The following is a 14,600-nucleotide window of genomic DNA, read 5'->3' as shown; positions in this document are numbered from 1 at the left end:
GCGGAAGCGTGGACGACGCGAACGCGTGGTAGGAAAAAAGCGAATGACGCGTCCGCATGAATGACGCGATCGCGTGACGTGCGCGATCTGCATAATCTGCAGAATTTGCTGGGGGCCATTTTGGACCCTATTTTGACCCAATTTTTGGCCCAGAACAGCAGACTAGAGCCAGAGAACATGCAAAAACCAGAACAACAATTCATTCTACACAGTTTTAGTTTTAGTTCTAGTTTTACTCCTCCTCTAGGTTTTTTTTCTACACATTCATAGTTCTTATTATTTTATTTTTCTACCGCTTTTTGCATTGGGATACTGAGAAGAGTCATTACCTCATCAAGACTTCGTCATTCTAGTTCGTTTTCTTTACTTGGCTTCACTCTTCCATGTCCTTTGCTTTGTTTAATTTTACCATTGGAATATTTTTAGGATTATTTAATACAAGGATTACTTTTATTTTTAATTGATTATTTTTATTTTTATTTATAATGTCTTTCTTTAATTCCTTTTCATATGTTATGAATTTTACATTCACAATGAGCGAGTAGTTCCCTAACTTGATAGGGAGTTGATTGAAAGGAACCCTCGAGTTGGAAAGCTTAAAAGAAAGATTGTAATTGGGTTTATTGTTGGATTGCCCTCTAGTCACTAACACCAATCCCTTTTTATTAAGTGGGTTGCAACTTGTGAACGGACGTACCATTCTAACTTGTTTGACTTTCCCTTACCTAGTAAGAGATAACTAAACATGATAACCTTTAATTATCAATTAATCTAGAGAGTAATCCAACAATAATGGGGCTTCCAACTAATCAACTCCCAGTCAAGGCTTTTATTTACATTATTCAAATTCTCCAATTTAATTCCCTGTTTACTCAACTCAAACCTTTTTGAAAACATCTGATTAATAAAATAGCACACTTTTCTGCAACTCGTTGGGAGACGACCTGGGATTCATACTCCCAGTATTTTAATTTTAAATTTATGTGACACCTTTCTAAATTGATAAGTGGATTTTTGGTGAGTTAAGAACTATACTTGCAACGTATATATATTTTAATAATTTTTAATTCACCAATTTCTGCCCGCATCAATTTTTGGCGCCGTTGCCGGGGAGTTGCAATAGAGTGCTAAAGTTATTAATTAGAATTTATTTATTTGCATTTTATTTTATTTTTGTCACTATGAGCTGTACGTTTCTTTCGTTAAATAACGCGTTCACTTCCTGATCCAAGCTTGCCAGTATTTGACCCTGAAATTGGAAGAACTCTTTCACGTATAAGGCAAGCTTGGCGTCGGCGACTCCTCTTTGAGGACGAACTTGAACCGTCGTCCAAGGAAGAAACAAGCTCCCTCTCCACTGATCCAGTTCATTTACGTGCAGGTGACATGGCAGCACCCAGAAGAGTCACTATCCGGGAGGAAGGAGCCCCTGATTTTATGCTCCAACTATTCCAGGCACACCACCCAGCAGTAGCTGTAGATTTTAAAATAAAATCTTCACTACTCAACTTGATGCCCAAGTTTCATGGCTTACCTGCTCAAGAGCCTATCAAGCATCTTAGGGATTTCCAGACTGCCTGTTCTACTGTGAAGCGTGATGGCACTGATGAAATCTCTATTCTGTTGAAAGCCTTCCCATTTTCTCTTGAGGAAAAGGCAAGAGAGTGGTACTACACTCAACCCGTAACAACTGTTTCCAACTGGGATACACTTAGGAGAGAGTTTCTGGATAAATTCTTTCTAGCTGAAGTTGCCGATAAGCTGAGGAAGGACATCTCTATGATTGTTCAGGATGAATCTGAGACCCTCTATGAATACTTGGAACGCTTTAATAATCTTTGAGACACATGCCCCCATCATATGATTGACAAGATAGTGTTGCTCGGTTACTTTACACAGGGTTTGAAATCTCAAGATAGGACCACACTGGAAGGTGCTAGCAATGGTTCTATGAAAAAGTACAAGACTACGGAAGAAGCATGGCAATTGATCAGCGACTTAGCTGACTCTACTAGGAATCATAGGCAGAGACAAAGTCGGTCAAGAGCTGTTGCAGAGGTATCCACTAGTAAAGAGACTGCTGCTATAGCTCAGAGCTTATGTGAAATGACTACTTGCTGAAGCAGATGCAACTGAATCAATAACAACCTCAGCAAGTTCAGCCTTCTCCACCACAGCACAGCCAGCAGTTGGTTCCACAAAGAGTATGCAGAATCTGTGCAGATTACAGTCACTATACCGATGAGTGTCTGCAACTCCAACCAGAAGACAACACTGTAGCAGCCACTCATAACTTTCATGACCTCCCCAATCAAGGGTACAATCAAGGTGGCAACTATAACCAAGGATGGCAGGATAACTCTAACCAAGGTTGGAGAGACAATTCTAAACAGGGTTGGAGGGACAATTAAAATAGAGGAGGCAGAGATAATAATGGAAATCAGAGGTGGAATAACAATAACAACTTCAGGCAGCAGAATCAGAATCAGTCCTACAGAGCACCTCATTTAAGATAGCCTCAAGCATCTCAGCAGACTTCTCAGATCACTTACCCCTCTTCCTCTCCTAATGATGAATTACTACAAGCCATTGATCGGAGACAACAGGCCATGGAAAACAACCTTACTTCTACTCTGAATGGTTTGAATTCTACTTTGCAAGCCCTTGTCTCACAGATTGGATCAATGAACAACTCCAACAACTAGTCCTCAAGCTCTGGTGGACTCCCCTCTAAACCATTACCCAACCCAAAGGGTGGCATTAATGCCATCACCCTAACGTCTGGAACCACACTGCAGGAGAGGAATCAGGAGGAGCCAAGCCCACCAGAACACGCCTCAGCTGAAGAGGTAGTAGAAATAGAAAATGTTGAAGAAGAAGAGGACATACAGGACATAGCTGAAGAAGAAGAAGCTCAACCACAGGAGGAAGCACCAAAAGGCGCAGACACTGCAGAAAACACCACTCCCATTCCATTTCCACAACTTGCAAGGAAGACCAGGAAGCAGCTGGAACCCGATCCCAAAATGGTAGAAATCTTTAAAAAGGTTGAGGTAACTGTTCCCCTTTTTGATGTTATTCAACAGGTACCTAAATATGCAAAGTTTCTAAATGATTTGTGCATACATAAAGACAAAATTAATGAAGTAGAAACTATTCCTTTAGGAAGTTCTATATCTGCTCTAATGGGAAATTTACCTGAAAAGTGTAGTGACCCATGTCCTTGTATAGTTAGTTGTACTATTGGTCGTGTAGTAATTTATGATTGCATGTGTGATTTAGGAGCATGTGTTAGTATAATGCCTTTATCTGTATATGATGTTTTGAGGCTCCCTCCCTTAAAAAGGTCGGCAGCTCGTTTTGTGTTAGTAGATAAAAGCATTATTACAGTGGCTGGAGTTGCTGAAGATGTTTTAGTGAACATTAAAGGACTCACATTCCCCACTAATTTTTATATCTTGGAGATGCCCCATAATGACTCAGATAAACCATCATCAATCCTACTTGGGAGACCATTCCTGAAGACATCAAAATTCAAATTGGATGCTTTTTTAGGAACATACTCTTTTGAAATAGATGGCCGAATGGTAATCTTCAGTCTGAATGGAGTCATAAACAACCCTCCAGAAGATCGTTCTATCTTCCAGTGTGATATCATAGATGAAACTGTAGCTGAAGTTCACCAGGAAGAGTTTGAGGATAAGTACATAGGGCAAGGTCCAAGTGTGGGGAATTCCGAGGACAATGCAGGTACTTTACCATTGCCACCAGCTCCAGATAATCCAGAGCCAGAACATGACCAGAAGTTGGAATTGAAACCCCTCCCTCCACACCTCAATATACTTACCTTGAGGACCAGCAGAAGTTTCTAGTTATCATTGCATGGGACCTCACTCCTGAACAGGTAGAGCAGTTACTTCGTGTGCTGAGGAAGCACAAGAAAGCAATTGGGTGGAGTTTAGCATACATAGTAGGCATCAATCCTCAAGTTTTTGAGCACAGGATATTTTTAGAAGAAGGAGCAAGACCTATTCGTCAATCCCAAAGAAGATTGAACCCCACTATTTTAGAGGTTGTCAAGAAGGAAGTGACCAGACTATTAGAGGCAGGTATTATCTACCCCATCTCAGACAGTGAATGGGTGAGCCTAGTACAAGTGGTGCCCAAGAAGTCTGGAGTAACTACAGTGAAGAATGAGCATGGAGAGCTCATAGCAACCAGAGTACAGAACGCCTGGAGGGTCTGCATTGATTACAGGCGTCTCAACCAAGCTACTCGTAAGGATCACTACCCTCTTCCATTCATTGATCAAATACTGGATCGCCTGTCAGGTAAATCACATTATTGCTTTTTAGATGGTTACACAGGCTATTTCCAGATTCATATAGCTCCTGAGGATCAGGAAAATACTACCTTTACATGTCCTTTTAGGACTTATGCTTACAAGAGAATGCCCTTTGGCCTGTGCAATGCACCAGCCACTTTCCAAAGGTGCATGATGAGTCTTTTCTCTGATCTGATTGAGGACTATATGGAGGTTTTTATGGATGATTTTAGCGTTTATGGTGATTCTTTTAACCTTTGCTTGGATAGTTTATCTAGAGTATTAGATAGATGTGTCAACACGAACCTTGTATTAAATTTTGAAAAATGTCATTTTATGGTTAAACAAGGAATCGTACTGGGACATGTTGTATCTAATACTGGCATTTCTGTAGATCCAGCAAAGGTGGATATTATTTCTAGTTTGCCTTACCCCTCTTCTGTGAGGGAAGTCCGTTCGTTCCTTGGCCATGCAGGTTTTTACAGGAGATTTATTAAGAACTTTAGTAAGGTAGCACTTCCCCTCTCCAGATTACTGCAGAAGGATATTGAGTTCGAGTTCAGTGAGGATTGCAAACAAGCGTTTGATAAGCTGAAGACCGACCTGACTCAAGCTCCAATTGTGAGAGGACCAGACTGGAGCCAGCCGTTTGAAATCATGTGCGATGCTTCCAACCATGCAGTAGGAGCAGCGCTGGCTCAGCGTGAAGGTAAGGATCCTTTTGTTATTGCTTATGCGTCTAAGACTTTAGACACTGCCCAGTCCAATTATACTACTACTGAGAAAGAGCTTCTTGCTATTGTTTTTGCTCTGGATAAATTCCGAGCTTATTTACTTGGTACTAGAGTAGTAGTGTATTCGGACCATGCAGCTTTAAAGTATCTATTAGCTAAAAAGGAGTCCAAACCAAGGCTCATACGTTGGATACTGCTATTACAAGAATTTGATTTAGAAATAAAGGATAGGAGTGGTAACCAGAATCTAGTGGCAGACCACTTGAGTCGCCTTGAGCACATTAAGGATGATTCTACTCCTATAGATGATAATTTTCCATTTGATAACCTACAAGCAGTATCTGAGGTAGTTCCTTGGTACGCACCTGTAGCTAATTATCTAGTTAGCCGCACATTTCCTCCACACTTTTCTAAGCATTAAAGAGACAAGCTGAAAAGCGAGTCTAAATATTATATATGGGATGACCCATATTTATGGAGATGTGGCACTGATCAGGTAATTAGACGTTATGTACCTCAATTAGAACTCCAGTCTATTTTAGAGGCCTGTCACTTATCTGAGAGTGGAGGAGATTTTGGCCCTCAAAGAACAGCTAGAAAGATCTTAGATTGTGGATTCTGGTGGCCTACTCTTTTTAGAGACGCTGCTGAGTTTTGTAAATCTTGTCTCCCATGCCAAAAATTTGGTAATATATCCAGGAGGGATGAGATGCCTCAACAAATTATGCTTTTCTGTGAAATTTTTGATGTTTGGGGCATTGACTTTATGGGTCCATTTCCAAATTCTAATAGTTATTTTTATATATTGTTAGCTGTGGATTACGTTTCCAAATGGGTGGAAGCAATTCATACCCGCACTGATGATGCTAACACTATTGTTTCCTTTGTGAGAAACCATATTATTTGCCGTTTTGGATCACCACGAGCAATCGTGAGCGATCAAGGCACCCATTTTTGTAACAGGAGACTAACAGGATTAATGAAGAAGCCTGGGATAATTCATAAGGTTGAAACAGCATATCATCCTCAGACCAATGGGCAAGCCAAGGTGTCAAACAGAGAGATAAAGCGTATCTTACAGAAGATAGTCAAACCTCATTGAAAAGACTGGAGCACTAGGCTACAAGATGCACTATGGGCATATAGGACAGCATATAAAACACCCATTGGGATGAGTCCTTTCCGCTTAGTTTATGGAAAAGCTTGTCATCTCCCAGTTGAAGTAGAGCACAAAGCCTTTTGGGCAATCAAGGAGTGCAACATGGGATTTGAAGAAGCCGGAGCTGAAAGGAAGTTGCAACTGCAAGAACTGGAGAGCCTTCGCCTAGAAGCTTATGAGAACTCAAGAATATACAAGGAGAAAATGAAGGCTGTACATGATGAGCACATCAAGAGAAAAGAGTTCCAGCCTGGGGATTTAGTCCTCCTTTACAAATCTCGACTGAGGCTCATGCCAGGCAAGTTGAGATCAAGATGGGAAGGTCCATACAGAGTAGAGAAGGCCGAACCATACGGAGTTTATCACCTAAGCCATCCTTCAAGCTCTGAACTTATCAAAGTTAATGGACAACGTCTGAAGCTGTACCATGGCGAGAAGATGCCGAAAAACAAAGAGCTTGAGATCTTCCTCTTGGAAGATCCCCACATGGCAGAAGATTGAGCTAGTGGAGCGTCCAACATACGGACGTTAAAGCAAAGTGCTAGGTAGGAGACAACCCACCATGGTATGATCGTTCTTTTCTTTATTTTTAGTTTTTCTACTTAATAACTCTTCTCTTTATCAGCATATTTTGTGCATCTGCATTTGCATACTTTTTCAAAAAAAAAAATTGCCACGCGACGTGACCGCGTTGCAAGGAGATGGGAGAAAATCAAAACGAACAGAGAGTCACGCTGGTGCGTGGCTGGAGGCGTGCCAGTGGCACAAATCGTCCCACGCGACCGCGTCACTGACGCGTCCGCGTCACATGGGATTAATGGCCTCCCACGCGACCGCGTGCCCCACGCAGCCGCGTGCCCATTTTTCGACGTAAAAAAGGGTGCACAACGAATTATTATGCGAGAGTGGTGCTGGATTGGTGCTGGACGCACAATCCCTATCACGCGACCGCGTCATTCCTTTCTGAAGCCCACTCACGCGATCGCGTCACCCCAAATTTGGCAAATATATAAATTCGAACAGAGAGTTGTGCAGGCACGAGGCTGCACTCGTGCCAGAAGCATAACAAGGGTCACGCAACCGCGTGACCGACGCAACCGCGTCAACTGAATTAAAGCGCAATCACGCGAACGCGTGCCCCACGTGGCCGCGTTACTTGCGCCGCACAGCTCAACCTAAATTGCCAAAATATCTTATCTTTCTCTTCTCCAAATCCTAATTTTTCTTTTCCCTCCTTATTTCTTCCTTCTCCCTTCTTCCTTCTATCTCACCTTTCACACACTCTCTCTCACCTCCATTAACAAGGTTTTATTTTCTTCTTCCCTCCTTCCTTTTCTATCATTCTTCTTATTTTATATGTTATTTTCTTTTCTTTTCTTTCTCTTTTCATTATCCATATTTTCTTTCTTCTTCTTTCCTTTTTACATGGTGTTAGAAATTTATTTGAGTCATTATTCCTCATTATATACTTATATGGTTGTGGATTGTTGCAAATTATTTGGCAATTTTATATTACTTTCTATACCTTATTTATCATGCATGCTATATGTTTGTGAAAAAGCCCATATGGCATCATGCACTTTTCTACATTATTCTATTCTACTGTTCAATGCTTGCTTTCCACAAATTTCCTTTACTATTTTATTAATTGCATTTAATTGTCAATACAAACGTGATAGTTTGTTACAAAGTGATGCTTGATCTATGCTACTCATGCCCTTGCCGGCATGCCAATTCACATCTTGCATCTACTTCCCTATCGTGCACTTATTCTATTTCCCTTCTTGATCTTTTCACATGTTGTCATGACCATGTGTTTATTTCATTCATCTTTACCGTGCACTGATTATCACTCACTCAATCCCCTTCCTTGCTTTATCTCTTTGGATTTAACTTACTTTCTCTTCCTTTTTTCAGAATGGCCACTAAGAAAGGCAAAGAGAAAGCTACCCCTAAACCCACCGCAAGGAAATGAACGAAGAGATCATTAGTGGTAGAGCCTTCTTCAACTGCAGTCAAGCCCTCAACAAAAAGAATTAAAAGGATTATCAAGGTTGATGAAAAGGAAAGAGCCTTCCCAGCAAAGGATACTGCACGATTCCCAAATCGCTACTGTGAGCAGATGTTTCCTATTCTGGCAGCTCGAAATTACAACAATGAACACCTTCTTATCCTTCCACCTCGTATCGCTGAATTTGTTGAGCCACAAATTGCACAAAGACATTGGGGGTTCTTATAGAGACAGCCACGACAGGTTAATCTTTCTTGGGTTGTTGAGTTCTACTCCAACTTCCACCTGCTGACTCTGCAGTCCGTCTATTTACGCCAGAAGCAAGTCTCCATTACAGAAGAGGCCATACAGCAAGCCTTAGATCTCCCACCTGCTCCAGAAGGATTGGACGCCTTTCAGAAAGCCGCAATCAAGCGCCAGGCATACACCTTTGACTGGGACGCTGTTCTTAGAGTTATCGCTCGACCTGGCAGTAAATGGATCTTCGGATACCATCGTTCCCGTCCTAAGGGAATCTCAGCTTCTGCACTCACCTTAGAGGCTCACGTATGGGAACAGATTATGTCCCATTACGTCTTCCCGAGTACTCATGAGTCCTCCTTCACGGCAGACATGGCCGTTCTACTATGGTGCATCCTCACAGACCAGCCTCTTAATTTACCAAGACATATCCGGAATACTATGGAACATGTGTAGATCGCGGGCAACCTATCTTTTCCCGCATTGGTCTCTGATCTTATCTCAGCAGCCGGAGTATCCTACAGAGCTGGCGACACCAAAGCCATTCTTCCACGGGATGATCAGTATGTCCCTAACGGGAGATATCTCAGGCCACAACTTGCCACTACCAGCCAGTCCATAGAGGATACTGCAGCTCTCCCACCATCTACTAGTCAGCTGCTGCATTAAATACTAAAACGGTTGGACCAATAAGAAAAGAAAGCAAAGCTCCGAGAGCGCCGTAACCACCGCCGTTTCAAATACCTCAAGGAGCTACTTACAGGCAATCACCGACCCAATGACGATCCAGGCACTCTGGACTCCACTTCTTTCACCAGCACAGGGAGCCATGACGGCCCCGACTGTGGAGACACTGCCACCAGCCCACCATTGTTCCTGATAGATGGCACCGAGGACGGTGCAAAGCCTTAAGTGTGGGGAGGTCGGTCAGCACCTGACTTCCGAAGGTAATTTCTCTTCCCTAGCACCAATAAATTAGGATATTTTAGTTAGATTTTTTTTCTTTTATAGAATAGGATAAATTGTATAGTAATAGGTTAATTGCATGCATGTTCTACTTGATTGAAAAGACAATAAGTTTTTTCCAAGACTCTATCCTTGGAACAAAATTTCACTAATTTTAATTAAAAATTTTGTTTGATAAATCTGCTTGAAGTTGTATTTGGAACATGATTTTTGAGCTAAAGAACACACAACCTGTGAAGATTTGAGCCTTTATGCATGGTTACATTATTTAACCATAATTATTTTATTCTTGTGTGTTTACTTCTCTATGATTGTAATCTATATTTTGTTTCATCCTATATGTCCAATATTTATTATGTTTGTATGCTTGCATGTGATTGAGGCCATTATTTGTTTAAACTCACTTATCCAAATTAAGCCTACCCTTTTCAATTACCTTTGTTAACCACTTTGAGCCTTTAAATCCCATTTTTTCTATATTTTACCACATTACTAGCCTTAAGCGGAAAAACAATTGTATATCCCAAATTGAATCTTTGGTTAGCTTAAGATAGAATTGTGTATGCTAGTTAAGTATGGGAAATTGTGGGAACAAAAGTTATTAAGGGAATGTGTCATGATAATACAATGGGAATTTGGATACCTACTCATGTGAAACTATAAGAATTAAAAATCTATGTGCATTGATAAGCTATGTTTATTTTTATGTCTATATTAAAAAAAAATTGATACATGAGTATGGAATGTAAAAGGGAATTCTGGGTAGCTAGGTATGAATTATAAGGCTATATAAAATATATAGATTGGGTTAAAGCTTGGGTTAATTAAAGATTCAATTTATAAGCTCACTTAACCATATATGTATCCCTACCCTTACCTTGGCCCCATTACAACCTTGAAAAGACCTCATAATGTTTGCATTGGTATATTAACTGTTGTTGATTAGTTAGGAGAAGAACAAAAGTTAGAGAGCATGATTCGAGAAGGACAGAGTGATTACCCTATACACTAGAGAGATTAGAGCGTACATACATCAGTGAGGATTCAATGCTTGAATTTCCATGTTCCCTGCTTTCATAAGCTATCTTCTTGCACTTTTATCTGTCTTACTGTATAATGGTAGAATTAGTGGAATTTGATTTGTAATTGTTTTGAAGAGCTTATTTGCTTTTGATCAAGTGGGCAAGAATCATATAGTTGCATTCATATATATAGGTTGCATTGCATTGCATGAGCTTTTACATGTTCATACTTATTTATCTTATCTCCTTCAGTTAAGCATGAGGACAAGCTAATGTTTAAGTGTGGGGAGGTTGATAAACCACTATTTTATGGTTTATATTGTGTTTAATTGTGTGGTTTTATCTTGATCTTTACCCACTTATTCATTAATTTAGCATGCATTTATATTTCCTTCCTGAAATTATTACATGATTGAAAACTGCTTCCTAGAAACTTTTAATTATGCATTTTAATTCTCCTTTATTCCATTCGATGCCGTAATCTGTGTGTTAAGTGTTTCAGGCTTTATAGGGCATGAATGAGTTGGAGATTAAGGAAGCTAGCAAAAATGGAAGGAACACGAGAAATTGAGGAGATGACCAGCGAGAAGTGACGCGGCCGCATGGCTCATGCATTCGCGCGAAAGAGGAGAAATCGCAGTGACGTGGCCGCATGGCTCATGCGACCGCGCAGATTGGAAAAGCACAAGTGACGCGGAAGCATGGACGACGCGAACGCGTGGTAGGGAAAAACGCAAATGACGCGTCCGCATGGATGACGCGATCGCGTGACGTGCGTGATCTGCATAATCTGCAGAATTTGCTGGGGGCCATTTTGGACCCTATTTTGACCCAGTTTTCGGCCCAGAACAGCAGACTAGAGCCAGAGAGCATGCAGAAACCAGAACAACAATTCTTTCTACACAGTTTTAGTTTTAGATCTAGTTTTACTCCTCCTCTAGGTTTTTCTTTCTACACATTCATAGTTCTTAGTATTTTATTTTTCTACCACTTTTTGCATTGGGATACTGAGAAGAGTCATTACCTCATCAAGACTTCGTCATTCTAGTTCGTTTTCTTTACTTGGCTTTACTCTTCCATGTCCTTTGCTTTGTTTAATTTTACCATTGGAATATTTTTAGGATTATTTAATACAAGGATTACTTGTATTTTTAATTGATTATTTTGATTTTATTTACAATTTCTTTCTTTAATTCCTTTTCATATGTTATGAATTTTACATTCACAATGTGCGAGTAGTTCCCTAACTTGATGGGGAGTTGATTGAAAGGAACCCTCGAGTTGGAAAGCTTAAAAGAAAGATTGTAATTGGGTTTATTGTTGGATTGCCGTCTAGTCACTAACACCAATCCCTTTTTATTAAGTGGGTTGCAACTTGTGAACGGACGTAACATTCCAACTTGTTTGACTTTTCCTTACCTAGTAAGAGATAACTAAACAGGATAACCTTTAATTATCAATTAATCTAGAGAGTAATCCAACAATAATGGGGCTTCCAACTAATCAACTCCCAGTCAAGGCTTTTATTTACATTATTCAAATTCTCCAATTTAATTTGTATCTTTCCCAAGCTTAATAGAGGGATTTACTATCTTTTTGCTTGAAGGTCTGAACATCCACTCTAAGCTTGCTCAACTTTTGAGGAGGAAAGAATTTATCCAAGAAGGCCATGACCAGCTTATCTCAGGAGTCCAGGCTATCTTTAGGTTGTGAGTCCAACCATGTTCTAGCTCTGTCTCTTACAGCAAAAGGGAAAAACATGAGCCTGTAGACTTCAGGATCTACTCCATTCGTCTTAACAGTCTCACAAATATGCAAGAACTCAGTTAAAAACTGGTAAGGATCTTCAGATGGAAGTCCATGAAACTTGCAGTTCTGTTGCATTAGAGCAACTAATTGAGGTTTCAGCTCAAAATTGTTTGCTCCAATGGCAGGAATTGAGATGCTTCTTCCATCAAACCTGGACGTGGGTTTAGTAAAATCACCAAGCATCCTCCTTGCATTATTGTTGTTGGGTTTGACTGCCATCTCCTTCTCTTGTTCAAAAATTTCAGAAAGGTTGCCTCTGGATTGTTGTAATTTAGCTTCTCTTAGTTTCCTCTTCAGAGTCCTTTCAGGTTCAGGATCAGCTTCAACAAGAGTGCCTTTTTCCTTGTTCCTGCTCATATGAAAGAGAAGAGAACAGAAAAAAAAGAAGAGGAATCCTCTTTATCACAGTAAAGAGGTTCCTTATTAGTGGTAGAAGAAAAAGGGAATAAAGAAAGGAGAATCCAAACACAAGGGTAAGGATAGAGGCAGTGATTGGAGATGAAAAGAGGTGAAGAGAAGTGTTAGTAATTGAATAAATAAATCGAAGAAGATAAGAGAGAAAATTCGAAAATTAATTTTGAAAAGGAGTTAATGATTTTCGAAAATTAAAGATGAGGTAGAATTAAAATTAAAATTTAAAACAATTAGTTAATTTAAAAAGAATTTTGAAAAAGGGATGAGATATTTTCAAAAATTAGAGAGAGAAAAGTTTTTAGGTGGTTTTGAAAGAGATAAGAAACAAACAAAAAGTCAAATAGTTAGTTGAAAAAGATTTGAAAATCAAATTTGAAAAGATAAGAAGATAAAAAGTTAGAAAAGATATTTTAAAATCAAATTTTTGAAAAAGATAAAATTTTGAAAAAGATATGATATAAAAGATAAGATAAGATAGATTTGATTTTTAAAATTAAAATTAATTATTTGACTCACAAGAAACTACAAGATATGATTCTAGAATTTAAAGGTTGAACCTTTCTTAACAAGAAAGTAACAAACTTCAAATTTTTGAATCAATCACATTAATTGTTAGCATAATTTTCGAAAATAAAGATAAAATTAAGAAAAAGATTTTTGAAAAATATTTTTAAATTTTCGAAAATCATAAGATAAAAATGAAAAAGATTTGATTTTTGAAAAAGTTTTGAAAAGATAGGATTTTTAAAATTGAAATTTGACTTGACTTGTAAGAAACAACTAATTTTAAAAATTTTTGACTAAGTCAACTCATATTTTCGAAAATTATGAGAAAATTAAGGAAAATATACTTTTTTTTATTTTTGAATTTTTAATTATGAGAGAGAAAAACATAAAAATGACTCACAACATGAAAATTATGAATCAAAACACATGATGCATGCAAGAACACTATGAATGTCAAGATGAACACCAAGAACACTTTGAAGATTATGATGAACATCAAGAACATATTTTTGAAAAAATTTTTTGATGCAAAGAAAACATCCAAGACACCAAACTTAAAAAATTTTTAATGCTTAGACTCTATGAATGCAAGAATGCACATGAAAAATAATAAAAGACACAAAACAAGAAAACATTAAGATCAAACAAGAAGACTTACCAAGAACAACTTGAAGATCATGAAGAACACTATGAATGCATGAATTTTCGAAAAATAATGCATAAATTTTTAAAACATGCAATTGACACCAAACTTAAAAATTGACACTAGACTCAAACAAGAATCACAAAATATTTTTGATTTTTATGATTTTATTATTATTATTTTTTTGTATTTTTATTATTTTTTTTCGAAAATATTCTTTAGGAAAATGAAAAAGAGAAAAATTTTTGAAATATTTTTTTTTTGAAATTTTTTTTAAATTAAAACAAAAAGAAAATTACCTGATCTGAGCAACAAGATGAACCGTCAATTGTCCATACTTGAACAATCCCCGGCAATGGCGCCAAAAACTTGGTGGACGCAATTGTGATCATCAACAATGGCTCCAAAGACTTGGTGCTCTCAAACATAAATCACACTTTGTTACAACTCCGCATAACTAACCAGCAAGTGTACTGGGTCGTCCAAGTAATACCTTACGTGAGTAAGAGTCGATCCCACAGAGATTGTTGGTATGAAGCAAGCTATGGTCATCTTGTAAATCCCAGTCAGGCAGATTCAACTATATTAAGAGATTATTGGGATTTCGAATAATAATAATAAATTAAACAAAAAATAAAGATAGAGTTACTCATGTAATTCAATGGTGGGAATTTCAGATAAGTGTATGGAGGTGCTGTGTTCCTTCTGAATCTCTGCTTTCCTGTTGCTTTTATCCAATCTTTGTCACTCCTTTCTATGGTAAGCTGTATG

The 14,600-nt window shown here is 38.6% G+C and overlaps 1 protein-coding gene and 1 non-coding gene across 2 annotated transcripts in view; both read right to left on the bottom strand.

The window, feature by feature from the left end:
• The window catches only part of LOC112715348 (probable carboxylesterase 7), a 249,606-nt gene that overhangs the window by 35,827 nt on the left and 199,179 nt on the right, over positions 1–14,600 (bottom strand). The gene's annotated exons all lie outside the window — the stretch shown is intronic.
• Positions 1,759–1,866, bottom strand: LOC112719514 (small nucleolar RNA R71). Its single transcript, XR_003161813.1, has one exon. It is a non-coding gene; the product is annotated as a small nucleolar RNA R71 (small nucleolar RNA).

The sequence above is a fragment of the Arachis hypogaea genome, chromosome 10 (genome assembly GCF_003086295.3).
Source record: "Arachis hypogaea cultivar Tifrunner chromosome 10, arahy.Tifrunner.gnm2.J5K5, whole genome shotgun sequence".
In the NCBI taxonomy this organism is placed as follows: Eukaryota; Viridiplantae; Streptophyta; class Magnoliopsida; order Fabales; family Fabaceae; genus Arachis; species Arachis hypogaea.
The sequence above is the reverse complement of the archived record's forward strand: the minus strand, read 5'-3'. Positions and strand labels throughout refer to the sequence as shown.